This window comes from Lactuca sativa, chromosome 1, assembly GCF_002870075.4.
Source record: "Lactuca sativa cultivar Salinas chromosome 1, Lsat_Salinas_v11, whole genome shotgun sequence".
Lineage (NCBI taxonomy): Eukaryota > Viridiplantae > Streptophyta > Magnoliopsida > Asterales > Asteraceae > Lactuca > Lactuca sativa.
Genome location: NC_056623.2, coordinates 42,629,265 through 42,645,227, shown reverse-complemented (window position 1 = coordinate 42,645,227; position 15,963 = coordinate 42,629,265).

Genomic DNA, 15,963 nt, shown 5'->3' with positions numbered 1-15,963 from the left:
GTTGACCGTTGACCAGTGTTGACTTGAAAGGGTGTGACATCCCCAAAATCTCGGCCAGAAAAGACCGATTTTCATTTATGCTTTTAAAATAATTTCAGAGTAAATCCTTTTGATTTGAAAGAGTTGCGGAATTTGTTCCCAAAAGCAAAACATGATAAAACAATGTTTACCAAAGCATTTCATAAAAGAAATGTATTTTCATTATATTATCAAAACTCGGGATGTCATGTTCCGATACAAACCAATAAACATAAACGATAACATTACAAGTCATTCAACAAATATATACATATACAGACTTGTAAACAAAACAACTTGATGGTTCGTCCATCTTATGCCCTTGCGCCACTTCCTGTAATACAAATAAAACTGAGTGGGTCAGGCTTGGGAGCCTGGTGAGCATATAGGGTTTTCAACCCACAATAAATATTTATATTTAATTTCCACCAACCAACAATAACCCAATTACTCATTCCCATTATTCTCACTTTATGTCCCTAAGACAACTAACATAAGGGACCTAGTCTAAGAATATTTCATCGGGGCGACAACACATGCTTCGGGGGTTCCTCAGCAATATAAGTCAAATAAGGCAACCATGAGGGGGATGGAGTACAGCGAATGAACACCCAAGTTCGTTAACACCTACAGGTGGCGAACCTGCTAATGTTTCCACAAGACTATCTAGAAAAATCCGTGGTCGTCATCTAAACTCCGCTAGATGACTAAATCAAACAACAACGAGGCCTCTCATCTGTTTATTACACACCAACTATCTACCCATGTTCTACCCAACATATTAGTAGATAAAAATATACATTTTTATACATAGTTTAAAAACCTGTATAGCATGCTTTGATCAATACATATTCCACATAACAGATGAGGTGCACACACATAACACGTATTTCATAGAAAAGAAATCAGATCCATGAGATAGAAGAGAGTGAATATACATTCACACATATAACACAAAATATACACATAACACGTATTTTGTATAAAATACTTTATAATTATGCGTTAGAAGAAAGTGACCACACACTCACACCTATAAACAACAATATACTTAATACACTCAAACCATACTTGTATTATTATCGTGTTTATGAAAGGTAGTATACACTCACTTGATCAGAAGATGATCGGACAGCACTACGACTTGCAGAAGTAGTAATCCTCAGCAGATCTGGAAGATCTTCACAAAAATCGAACTTCTCGCGGGCAGAGCTTCGGCTCGAGAACCGCACTTCTCGGGATCTTCGGGATCTTGGGACTTGCTTCGGGGCTCGAGAATAATACCGGGGCTTCGGGGTATTTTTTGGCACGCAAATCCATGCAAAACGGGAGAGAGAAGAGAGAAAAGAGCAAAAGAACTCAGCTGCCCTCGCATCCTATTTATAGGAGGCTGGAGCCTCGGAGTACGTGAGGCGTACTGCTCCGAAATCGTCACTGCTTACGTATCCGAAATGCTCGAGTGCGAGTGTCGACATTCCTCGTTGTACGCGGGGCGTATTTCGGATGAGTCCGATGACTCCTCTTCGGATAATGCCGGATTTTCCAATTAATTTTAAATACAAATTATTTAATAAACTTTGGAAATTCATATCTTCTTCATACTAACTCCGTTTTCGACGTTCTTTATATCCACGCGAAGGTGAGACTACGCTCTACAACTTTCGTTTAGACTCCGTCGGCTAATTTTAAATTTATTTTTATTATTTATTTTTAATAGGCCGGGACAGAAAAACTTCGTTATAAATTCATAACTTCTTCGTTTGACGTCCGTTCTCGCCTAACTTTTCATCGCTTCGATACCAACAACGAGACCTTCGATCCTCAAATCGAGTATTTCAGGCTGCATACCGCTAAGCCGAAACTTTGATAAATCATAACTTCCTCATACGAAGTCAGATTTGGGCGTTCTATATATATTCGGAAATCTCGTTTCAACTACTACAACATTAACCAAAGATATCAAGTTTATTTTACACTTTAATTTTGACGCTTATTTTTATTCTTAATTAATCAAACCACATAATTAAGCAATTAAGCACAAAACACATAATACTCAAATAATACAGTCTTATTATTTCAAAACGGGTTACAAAGGTTAACCTAGACTATTACATTGCTAAAAATGGCAAGCCCAGAAACACAAGCGTTACAATTCTCTCCACCTTAGAATGATTCCGTCCCCGGAATCACACATCAACAAACAAATGCGGATAGCGACTCAACATGTCACTTTCCATCTCCCAGGTGAGATTCGGCCCATTCGTGTGTTTCCATCGGACAAGCACTAACCCAACCATTTTGAGTCACAACTTCTTAGTCTTTCGGTCAACAATTGCCTCTGGTTCTTCAATCAACCTTTTGTTCTCATCAATTCTCAATTCAGAAATTGGAATTATGTCGGGAACTTCTCCCGTGAACTTCCTCAAATAACACACATGAAAAGTGTTGTGAATTCCATTCAGTTCTTCGGGTAATTCGAGCTTGTAAGCTTGGTTCCCAATTCTCTGAAGAACTTTAAATGGTCCAATAAACCTTGGACTCAACTTTCCCCTTTTACCAAATCTTATAAGTCCCTTCCACGGTGAGACTTTAAGCAAAACCGAATCTCCAATTTCAAAATTCATCGGTCTTCGCTTCTTGTCAGCATAGCTCTTTTGACGATCCTGAGCTGCTAACATTCTTTCCCTAATTATTTTCAACTTTTCAGCAATTTGATGAACCATCTCCGGTCCCATAAACTGCTTTTCCCCAGCCTCAAGCCAACAAGACGGCGTACGACACTTCTGTCCATACAAAGCTTGATAAGGTGCCATCTTAATGCTCGAGTGGAAACTATTATTGTAGGAAAATTATACCAATGGTAAATGTTCATCCCAATTACCTAGGAATTCCAAGGTACATGCTCTCAGCATATCTTCAAGTGTTTGTATTGTTCTTTCACTCTGACCATCAGTCTGCGGATGGTAAGTTGTACTTAAACATAACTTGGTACCCATTTCCTCTTATAGACTTTTCCAAAACCTCGAGGTGAAACAGCTATCACGATCGGACACAATCGTTAACGGAACACCGTGAAGCCTCACAATTTCCTTCACGTAAGAATTCGCAAGATTCTCCATAGACCATTTCTCCTTGGCTGCTATGAAATGCACACTCTTAGTGAATCGATCAACGACCACCCAAATCATGTCGTGACCATTCTTTGTTCGGGGTAGTTTAGTGACAAAATCCATAGCAATGTCTTCCCACTTACCCATAGGCACATGCAATGGTTCTAAACTCCCATACGGTTTCTGATGTTGTGTCTTGACTCTCGCACAAGTCACACACTCAGCCACATACTTTGCAACATCAAGCTTCATCGTCGGCCACCAGTAGTAGGGTTTTAGGTCCCTATACATTTTAGTGTTACCGGGATGAATCGAGTACATGGTCTTGTGAGCTTCTTCCATCAGAAGATCTCTGACTCCTCCTGTCTTTGGTATCCAAATCCGATCTTGGAACACCTTCAGTCCATGACTGTTTACACCGAACACCAACGTTTTGCCCAAACGTTCCTCCTTTTGGTCATTCTTTTCAGAAGCTTCGCTTTGAGCTTTCTTTATACTCTCCACAATGGTCGAGACAACTTCAATTCTCAACGCTCTTGGCCTTTTCCTTTCAAGATTGACTTTTCGACTGAGAGCATCAGCAACAACATTAGCTTTACCGGGATGGTAAAGTATCTCACAGTCGTAGTCTTTGAGTAATTCTAGCCAGCGTCGTTGCCTCATATTCAATTCTTTCCGATTAAAGAGATATTGGAGACTCTTATGATCAGTGAAAAGTTTGCACTTCGTGCCATAGAGGTAATGCCTCCATATTTTTAGAGCGAAAACTACTGCTGCCAACTCCAAATCATGAGTCGGGTAATTCTTTTCATGCTCCTTCAGCTGTCGAGACGCATATGCTATCACCTTTTCTCTTTGGGTCAAAACACAACCCAATCCAACCCCAGACGCATCGCTATAAACAGCGAAGTCTTCAACTCCATCGGGTAAAGAAAGTATCGGTGCCTCGCATAACTTCTTCTTTAGCTTCTCGAATGCCTCTTTATGCTTATCACTCCAAGCATAAGTAGCTCCTTTGTGGGTCAAAGCTGTCAATGGAGTAGCAATCGAAGAAAAGCCTTGGATAAACCTTCGGTAATATCCGGCTAATCCTAAAAAGCTTCGGATCTCCGTGGGACTTTTCAGTTGCTCCCACTTCATTACAGCCTCAATCTTTGCTGGATCAACCATTATCCCTTCTTGGTTGACCACGTGACCCAAGAATTGGACTTCACGAATCCAAAAATCACATTTAGAGAACTTTGCATACAGCTTCTCCTTCTTCAAGACTTCTAACACTTCTCGAAAGTGTCTGCCATGCTCCTCCTGGCTTTTCGAGTAAATCAGAATGTCGTCTATGAACACTATCACAGATTTATCAAGGAACAGATTACAAACCCTATTCATCAAATCCATGAATGCTGCTGGAGCATTGGTTAGTCCAAACAACATAACCAAGAACTCGTAGTGTCCATATCTAGTTCTGAATGCAGTTTTCTCGATATCTTGCTCTCTTACTTTTAGCTGATGATATCCTGACCTTAGATCGATCTTCGAGAAATAGCTTGAACCTTGCAATTGATCAAATAGGTCATCAATCCTCAGCAACGGATATCTATTCTTTATTGTTGCCTTGTTCAGCTCTCTATAATCAATGCACATTCTCATACTTCCATCTTTCTTCTTCACAAATAACACCGGAGCTCCCCAGGGCGATGAACTAGGTCTAATGAAACCTTTGTCCAATAACTCCTGAAGTTGCATCATCAGCTCCTTCATCTCCGTCGGTGCTAATTGATAAGGTGCTTTTGCTATTGGCGTGGTTCCTGGTAACAAGTCTATTCTGAACTCCACTTGTCTATCAGGTGGTAATCCAGGAAGATCTTCGGGAAATACTTTCGGATAATCACACACCACTGGAATACTCGGCATCACCTTCTTTTCCTTCTTAGCATCGATCATGAATGCTAAATATGATGTATATCCCTTGGTCAAACACTTTCTGGATTTCATTAGGAAAATGATTCCAGAATTTACTCTGCGTTTGTCCCTATACACCATAAACGAATCTTTCCCAGGCGGGTTTACTTTAACTATCTTCTTCTTGCATAAAATTTCGGCATCATTGGCGCTAAGCCAATCCATTCCCAAAACGATGTCGAAACCATTAAGTTCGATAGGCAATAATTCCTCGTGAAACTTATTCCCATTAAGGTCGATTAAGATGTTTTTCATACGATGGCTAACAGGTACAAACTTGCCACTAGCAACTTCGACTAATAAAGCATTATCTAGTCTATCAACAGGCAAAGCTAGTTTTCTACCAAACTCATGCGAAATAAAGGAGTAATTGGCTCCAGAATCAAACAAAATTTGAGCAGGTAGTTCATTAACAAGAAAGGTACCTGAAGCAACATCAGCCTCATCTTTCGCGGCCTCAAGTGTCATCTGGAAGGCTCTCGCCTTCGGCTTCGGTGGAATGTTGGGCTTCGCTGCCTCCTTCTTCTTCGGACAGTCTTTCAAAATGTGCCCCTCTTCATTACAACCAAAACACATCCTTTTGTTGTTCGGATACTCATTGGCAAAATGTCCAACCTTTCCACACTTGTAGCAGGTTACATCCTCGCTACATTTCCCAAAGTGCTTTTTGTAACAACACAAAAATCACGACTAAAAATTTCTTTTCAAACATTACTAAAACTAGATTTATAAAACGTATCATAAGTCAAACATAACTTTCGAGTATTAAATTCAAAACATAATATCATTATCAGAGTCAAACATTCCCAGGCTAACTGACTATGGTGTGTGCTCTGCAATCTTCCCGAGCTCCTCTTTTGAAAACCGAGTACCTGAAACAAAACTGAAAACCGTAAGCACGAAGCTTAGTGAGCTCCCCCAATCTACCACATATCACACAAAACATATAAAGCACATATTGGGCCTTGCCCACTGCATCGGACCGAAGTCCGGACTAACAGGGCCTTGCCCCCTACATCGAACCGAAGTCCGAAGCTGACATCGGACCGAAGTCCGAAGCTAACTGACTGGGGCCTTGCCCCCTCCATCGAACCGAAGTCCGAAGCTGACTATCTGGGACCTTGTCCCCTCCATCGGACCGAAGTCCGAAGCTGACATCGGACCGAAGTCCGAAGCTAACTGACTGGGGCCTTGCCCCCTCCATCGAACCGAAGTTCGAAGCTGACTATCTGGGACCTTGTCCCCTCCATCGGACCGAAGTCCGAAGCTGACATCGGACCGAAGTCCGAAGCTAACTGTCTGGGACCTTGTCCCCTCCATCGGACCGAACTCCGAAGCTAACTGAACACAGCATATCATAACATATCAACTGGCATAAACTCACATATACTGCATACTACATCGGGCCGTAGCCCGGAACACATAACACATAAATCCTGTTTGAGCCACGAAGGCATCAAACATACTATCTACTGTATCAGATCAACATCCGAAACTACTGCTAGCTAAATGGGCCGGCATTGTGGCCTTAGACCCGTTCCTACTGGAAGGAAACTCACCTGAACTGCTGAGCCCTGCTGATAAACCTCTAGCTGCTACTCGACAATCCCCTGAACCGCTGCTCCTCCAGCTCTCCGAGCTATCAATATACATATAACGCTTAGTCTGACAGTCAACTAAGTCAACTCTGGTCAAAGTCAACCTTCCAGGTCAACCCTACTCGCCGAGTCTTCCTAAAGACTCACCGAGTTCATAAGCTCAGGGTCTTTCTTATTCGCGACCCGACTCGCCGAGTCAGTCCATGACTCGCCGAGTCCAACTAGTTCCAAGTCCTGTCCTGTCCAACTCGCTGAGTCACCACCCGACTCACTGATTCGAGTCTCAACTCAAAGGGTTTATGGTTTCGCGATCTGACTCGCCGAGTCCAAGAACAGACTCGCCGAGTCCAAGACAATCTTCAACCAACTCGTTGAGTTGCTTGCCCAACTCGCCGAGTCCATGCCTAACTTCAACCGACTCGACGAGCTGTTCATCCTACTCGTCGAGTTCCTCCTCATCTTCAAGCTACTCGCCGAGTCCACTCGAAGGACTCGCCGAGTCTATCCAGTCTTCAATCCATGCAGTGGCTTTTCGAACCAAACAGGAACTTCCAACTCATAGATCCATACTTCTAGGGCCTATTCCCCACGTAAAGTGGCAAACTTTACGTGTAGATTGAGAGATCTATGCTCAAAACACACTAAACTAGGGTTTATGGCAAACATGCTTCTTCAACATACCAAGGGCTGATACTTTAGGGGATTCAAGACCAAAACCAACATGGATCTGAGGTAGCAACCTCAAATCTGAACCTCCAACTCGAAATGATTACAAATCATACCAATAATGACCAAAACTCACACATAAGAATAGATCTATATGCAAAGGGAGTCCAATCAACAGCTTATTACCTCCAATTGATCTTAAATGTCTTCTCAATCTCGGATCTACAGTCCCTTCTTGCACTTCCAAGGCTTTTCTTCCTTCTCCAAGCTTTTAGTGCTCTCTTCAATGCAAGATCTAGCTCAAAAACGGATATGGCAGCTAGGGTTGATGTTCTGGGGGCAAAGAGGCACTAAAGGAACCCTAGGAAAGAGAATGAGACGCTTAAATAGGCTCCAAGTCCCGGATTTAGGGTTTTCCTCATTCAGACCCAACTCGTCGAGTCTCCTTGGCCGACTCGCCGAGTCGGTCGCTAACACCTCAACCCGGATCCCGCTCAGACTCGCCGAGTCCCTCCTTGGACTCGCCGAGTCTCTCCTTAAAAATGAGGTCTTCTTTCTTTTCTTGACTTTCCAAACTTTGGGGTGTTACAACTCTCCCCCACTTAAACTAAACTTCGTCCTCAAAGTTTTCTATGATCAACTGCCTGCGAACTGCCTCCAACTCTCTGTCTGGAAAATCCATCACCCTTTTGCCCATCACTCCGGCCACTCACAGTGCCGATCACTACCGATAGAACATACTGAATCCTTCACTTTCCCATAATTTCCTCAACGTTACTTCCTCCGACTGAAAATCCTGCTGCCTCCTATCCGCCTACCGGATGTACTGAGACTACTCTGGTCTAACCAATCTCCCTATATCTGAGTTACCGGACTCCCACCGGTCACTACACTCCCTCGCAAACTCCTAGTCTCTTCCAGCGACTCCTGAAGATACTTCGATTATCTATAACTGTTCTATCCATCCTGCCGCTCATACTGAAACGATGCTGTTGGAACCAACTTGCTTTTATCCCACCTGATTACTCATCTCCTACTTACTCGAGCCTTCCCTCCTGAATGAAAAGCTACCTGCCTAGCTATCCTTACAGATCACTTATACTCGACAAAAGGCTCAACTGTTCCTGCTGAGAGGGACTTGCCATTTCCAAATCAACCAACTATATCGTCAGCACTTGCATTCCAACGCAAATACAATACTGACCCAAAACCCTGAAACCTTCCAAACACTGAACTGCCTGCAATACTGAACATGCCTGAAACACTAAACTGACTGAAACATTGAACTGGCTGAAACACTGAGCTGCCTGAAACACTGAACTGACTTAAACACTGAACTCCAACCCAACTGTGGAGTCAAGGGACTCCTCACTTAGTCGCTTCCACGACTTCTGAACGAAATTTTCCTCTAGGACTAGTTTCCACTAGTTATCCTGTCATTGTGGCTTTAGCAACCTTCCGATCCAACCGATCGGATCCATACGTCACATCCTGACATCATCAATTCCACGACTAACAACATGATGGCTCTCAGACTGACGGTAGCCCGCAACATACCCGAACCCCCAACGGTCCACTGCTACTCTGATCTCATAACTGATGTGACGATCTATAGCCCAAATTGCTGACTTAGCCATAACTGATCCATTTAGGAAATCCGAAATCTAACCCGTGGATTCCCATATCCTCACTGTTGCACCCGAACTGGTGGGTACTACTACTTTCCCGCGTCCAACACGCGCTCATGCCACCTACCAATTTGATAAAGGCTGCGACTACGCTCGCGGACTTACAACTCTCTAGTACTATCTGGCTACTAGTGAATGCTACGGCTACCCCCGCAGACTTACAACACCACTACTACTATCTGACTGCTAGTGAATGCTACGGCTACCCCCGCAGACTTACAACACTACTACTACTCTATCCCGAGGACATCCTGACTATCCCTAGTCCCGCTAGTGATTCCTCATCCCGATTTCTCAAACCAGCCCTCAGTCTTTGAATTCTGCATCATCCTCAACATCTTATATCCTTGATATACTTAGCGCTTCGTCGAGGAATTCTTCGGCTTGGTTCCCAAACCAACCGTCTACTAATTCAGATACAAGAAGCTATTGTTGGGAAGTGTTGCTGAACTCACGGAACAGCAAACTCTGGTGGTTTTGTGTTGCTGAACTCACGGAACAGCAACGCATCCCCACCCTGCGGCCTCGCAGCAGCAATCGCTGCGGTAGCCGCTGCAGCAGCAGCCTCAGAAAGAGCGGCATAACGCTCATCAAACGTCTCAATCAATGTGGTCTTTATAGACCCAAACATCTCCGGTATCTCTTCCCTGATGGCCGCAGCCACCTCCTCCTGAATGATCCGGCGGATCTCCTCCTCACTGGTACCACTGCTCTCGGGCATCAAACGTGTCCTCACCATGATCTACCTCTGAAATACAACCTACGATAAATTAGAATCCACACGAGTATGCTCACACTCGTCAACTCTTTCCTCCTTGATTCTTGGCATTCCAAAGATTCTGACTTGGGCTGCACACCGCTCCGGTGCTTCCAGTAGTACGGGCCCAATACTACTTTCCGCACCGCACCAGAATACACTCCAAGTCCTTCTCTTTGGATCCCAGGTCTCAAGTACTCTATAATGCATAGACCACTCTCTAATAGATCTCTCATAAGTCCCTCGCTGCTACCTACTCACTCTCAAGCATCTCATAGCAGCTCACCTCTCCCTAGGCTAAGGCATCATAAATCAGACCACTCTAGTCCTAATAGCAATACCTAGCCTACTCTAGCATGCGGATACATCATATCAATATCAATATCACGTAATATATAAAGGTATTTTGGGAAATCACCGTTCGGGCGCTGACTGATCGTACACACATCTCTTGCTCTGCGTTTTGCAAAAATCTTTTACTCTTTTTGAAAATACATCTCAAATCCTCAGTTTGAGTTCAAATACGCCCGAAGGTGTACTCGAATCCCTCAAACCAAGGCTCTGATACCAACTTGTAACACCGTGAATTTCAAAATAATTTTTCGCAAATAAAAAAAAACATTTCTCATTTAATTTCATAAAAACATTAAGTTTCAAATTCCAATCTGTATCATACAAATCCCAAGATCACATAAATATATCAAAGTCCCCTGCGTGTGTACAGATCAAGTCGGCGCCTTCCCACGGTCATCGCTAGTACCTGAAACAACAACACTAACACTGTAAGCACGAAGCTTAGTGAGTTCCCCAAAATACCACACATAAAACACATATTAGCCACTCGAGGCTATAACTCTATGGGTCCGTGCACCCAACTCTGTGAACCCTCAGGTTCTAACTCTAGGAACCTTCCGGTTCCAACTCTGTAATCATGCACAGCATAAATCACATAGAAATAATGCAGTACAACACATGGCATACACATAACATACATACACTAACACATAGCTCTGATTACCTACTCAAGGTAAAGTATAGTGAGAAGACTCACCTCGCGTGTCTCGGTATCTCACGAATCCTGGAAATCCCTCGTGCTCGATCCTCCGAGCTCTAATCCTCCTATAACATCACATGACTCTAATTAACACTTTTTATCTCTAAGGTTGACTATCCCTAAGAAGTCAACACAGGTCAACGGTCAACGGTCAACTTTGACCGGACTCGGCGAGTGCACACGGCAACTCGGCGAGTCTAGATGTTCTCACCAACTCTCTAGGATTCCCTTTCTACACATCGAGTACTCCCCCTGACTCGACGAGTTTCACCTGGCAGAAATCGTGGGGCCACCCCGACTCAACTCGCCGAGTCTCAAGAACGACTCGGCGAGTCCCAGCTCGACTCAGTCCACTTGACAACCCTCTCTAACTCGCCTTGACTCACTGAGTCAACCCATGACTCGACTGGACCACTCACTGGCCGGTCCAAGGCAATCTTCAAGCTACTCGCCGAGTCTGCTCATCGGACTCGGCGAGTCCATGCCATGCAATCACTCAAACTTGCTTCTAAGGTCAGATCTATTCCAACAATTCATAGATCTGGCCTTCCTAGACTGATTCACCACGTAAAGCCCCAGACTTGGTGCATAAACAACCTCTTTATGACCATATATGAAGAATTGTCAACAAATCTCACTACTCAAGGTCATAACCTCCATTGTTCTCTATAAAGCTTGATGAATGAGGCTCTCTGGACCTCTATGGATCCAGATCCGAAGTCTCATCACTAGCAAGGGACTATTTGGCCATCCAATCAACTCAACAAGGTCACAAGAAACCCTAAAATCAATTATACTTCACAAAACAGGAGATGAGCCGAAATCATACCTTTAGATTGAAGGGCTAAGCTTCAAATCCACCGAATAGCAGTCTCCTTTGCCTCCTCTTGGCTAGAACCTCCCTCTTCTTTGCTAAACAACACACAAATGTCAAGAAATGCTTCCTTTCTCTCTCAAATCGCTAAAGCACTCTAGGGTTTCTCTCTATGGACTGTTGGGTGCAAATGACGGCCATAAGGCCCTTTAAATAGGTCCCAAACCCGAGAAATTTAGGGTTTCATTAAACAGCGTGGACTCGCCGAGTCCAGACGAATCCCGCGTCCAGAATCGCGACCCTACTCGGCGAGTCTGAGCTCCAACTCGCCGAGTCCCCTCTCAAAACACCAAAAAAATCAAAACAATAAAATACCTGGAAATCCGGGCTGTTACACTCTGTCTGCAATGGAAACATATCGGATCAAGTCCCTGGGCGATGGTAATAATGCAATCCCTGCTAAAATGGCCAACCTGGCCGCACTTGAAACATCCGGCATCGCCACCATTTCTACGCCTGCACACTCCCATGTGCGTCCTTCCGCACTTCCCGCACCGACTACGGTTCTGATAGTTCCTCGTCCTCAAATCCGAACCCTTGGGCCTCTTACCCGAACCTGAGGCTACCTAAGTCTCATCCGCTTTCCTCTTCCTCTCCGACTCCCTGACCGCCGACTGAGCAGCAGCTGTCTGATCCTGAAGCCTCTCGATCAATCTATCAGTGATCCTCACGACCATGTCGGGCAGATCCTCGCAAATGGCTCGCGAAACTTCCTCAACTATCCAATCATCCAAAGGTCTCTCTTAAAAACAGGATGCCCGGCTCACTCCTGTCCCCTGATGGCAGAAACTAGAAATGGGATCTCCCTCCCTGATGGATCCCTGAACTCCATAAAATTCGGGACCTAGACGAGCCCCAAACTGCCCTGAAACTATCCCGGCCTTAAAGGCCTCAAGATGACTGTCCATGAGCTCCACAATGGCCTCTCTAACTGAACCGAAAATCACTGGAGTCTGATCGATGATATTGCGCATGATCTCTGCAGAAATGAAATCCCTCATCTGATCATCAAACTGCCCGACTCCAAAACCTGAGCCAGATCCCTCCTCGACGCCTGAACTGCTAACTGGTAGCTCGCACAATGTCACCATGCTGAAAATATAACAAAATCCTGATCAATTTACACGCTACTGCTGAGGGATTTCTCACTCACTACACCATTTCCTGGTTTCGTCTTGGCCCCTCTTGAATCGAGTACGGATCCTCTGCTTTCAATAGTATGGGCCCCTACTACCTTCCACATCTATCCGTACTTTCCTCAAGAGTTACCTCAACTCCACCAAATCCCATTTACTCTTCTACTGATCTCTGCTACTCTCATCCTAGGCTTGCCCTAGGGAACCTCTGACTCTACCCAAACAGTCCTCAGCTGCTGAAGGCCTCCTAGTAATGCCAATTAGTCACCACCTGAATACCATCACATGTGATGAGGCTCAAATAATCCTTCAAGTAAAAGACTCGTCCCTACAACGGTTGGACTCAGACAAGAGCTGCGCAGTAGGGTCAAATCCAGTACTCTGAGATTATTCAACCCTGATCATATGTGATGTGATGTATTCACCTAATGGCTAACTCCCATCACTCAGAGTCCCACAAAGCACAAAGCAAGCAGCATTCGGATAAAGGAAACGTACTCAGGCAAAACTATTCTCATAACAGGAAACTACACTAGCATAAAATGCTAAGCTCTCTCTACCAGGCATAACCTAAACAGGCTATCCTACTGCTGTCTACTCAATACTAGCATGCAATTCTCATAAAGCTGAACACATAAAGCAGGCACATAAGGCATCATCCTAGATCCTTAGTCCTATTCTAGCATGCTGTTCTACTGAAGCTGGAACTGAAACTGAAACTGAAACTGATACTGAAACTGATACTAATAATCATAATATAACTTGTATGGGTAAATTGGGAGTACTTACTTGAGCTCGGCTGATTGCATGCACCACACCCTTTTCTCTTTTCAAAACTCTTTTTGCTTTTTCTAAAATTGTTTTCTTTTCTCAAAATTCTTTTGTAATTACGATTTTTCTTTTGAAAACTATATACCACTTCCTTAGTTTGAGTTCAGACACACTCAGGAGTGCGCCCGAATCCCTCAAACCAAGGCTCTGATACCAACTTGTAACAACCCAAAAATCACGACTAAAAATTTCTTTTAAAACATTACTAAAACTAGATTTATAAAGCGTATCATAAGTCAAACATAACTTTCGAGTATTAAATTCAAAACATAATATCATTATCAGAGTCAAACATTCCCAGACTAACTGACTATGGTGTGTGCTCTGCAATCTTCCCGAGCTCCTCTTTTGAAAACCGAGTACCTGAAACAAAACTGAAAACCGTAAGCACGAAGCTTAGTGAGCTCCCCCAATCTACCACATATCACACAAAACATATAAAGCACATATTGGGCCTTGCCCACTACATCGGACCGAAGTCCGGACTAACGGGGCCTTGCCCCCTACATCGAACCGAAGTCCGAAGCTGACATCGGACCGAAGTCCGAAGCTAACTGACTGGGGCCTTGCCCCCCTCCATCGAACCGAAGTCCGAAGCTGACTATCTGGGACCTTGTCCCCTCCATCGGACCGAAGTCCGAAGCTAACTGACTGGGGCCTTGCCCCCTCCATCGAACCGAAGTCCGAAGCTGACTATCTGGGACCTTGTCCCCTCCATCGGACCGAAGTCCGAAGCTGACATCGGACCGAAGTCCGAAGCTAACTGTCTGGGACCTTGTCCCCTCCATCAGACCGAAGTCCGAAGCTAACTGAACACAGCATATCATAACATATCAACTGGCATAAACTCACATATACTGCATACTACATCGGGCCGTAGCCCGGAACACATAACACATAAATCCTGTTTGAGCCACGAAGGCATCAAACATACTATCTACTGTATCAGATCAACATCCGAAACTACTGCTAGCTAAACGGGCCGGCATTGTGGCCTTAGACCCGTTCCTACTGGAAGGAAACTCACCTGAACTGCTGAGCCCTGCTGATAAACCTCTGGCTGCTACTCGACAATCCCCTGAACCGCTGCTCCTCCAGCTCTCCGAGCTATCAATATACATATAACGCTTAGTCTGACAGTCAACTAAGTCAACTCTGGTCAAAGTCAACCTTCCAGGTCAACCCTACTCGCCGAGTCTTCCTAAAGACTCACCGAGTTCATAAGCTCAGGGTCTTTCTTATTCGCGACCCGACTCGCCGAGTCAGTCCATGACTCGCCGAGTCCAACTAGTTCCAAGTCCTGTCCTGTCCAACTCGCTGAGTCACCACCCGACTCACTGATTCGAGTCTCAACTCAAAGGGTTTAGGGTTTCGCGATCTGACTCGCCGAGTCCAAGAACAGACTCGCCGAGTCCAAGACAATCTTCAACCAACTCGTTGAGTTGCTTGTCCAACTTGCCGAGTCCATGCCTAACTTCAACCGACTCGACGAGTTGTTCATCCTACTCGTCAAGTTCCTCCTCATCTTCAAGCTACTCGCCGAGTCCACTCGAAGGACTCGCCGAGTCTATCCAGTCTTCAATCCATGCAGTGGCTTTTCGAGCCAAACAGAACTTCCAACTCATAGATCCATACTTCTAGGGCCTATTCCCCACGTAAAGTGGCAAACTTTACGTGTAGATTGAGAGATCTATGCTCAAAACACACTAAACTAGGGTTTATGGCAAACATGATTCTTCAACATACCAAGGGCTGATACTTTAGGGGATTCAAGACCAAAACCAACATGGATCTGAGGTAGCAACCTCAGATCTGAACCTCCAACTCGAAATGATTACAAATCATACCAATAATGACCAAAACTCACACATAAGAATAGATCTAGATGCAAAGGGAGTCCAATCAACAGCTTATTACCTCCAATTGATCTGAAATGTCTTCTCAATCTCGGATCTACAGTCCCTTCTTGCACTTCCAAGGCTTTTCTTCCTTCTCCAAGCTTTTAGTGCTCTCTTCAATGCAAGATCTAGCTCAAAAACAGATATGGTGGCTAGGGTTGATGTTCTGGGGGAAAAGAGGCACTAAAGGAACCCTAGGAAAGATAATGAGACGCTTAAATAGGCTCCAAGTCCCGGATTTAGGGTTTTCCTCGTTCAGACCCAACTCGTCGAGTCTCCTTGGCCGACTCGCCGAGTCGGTCGCTAACACCTCAACCTGGATCCCGCTCGGACTCGCCGAGTCCCTCCTTGGACTCGCCGATTCTCTCCTTAAA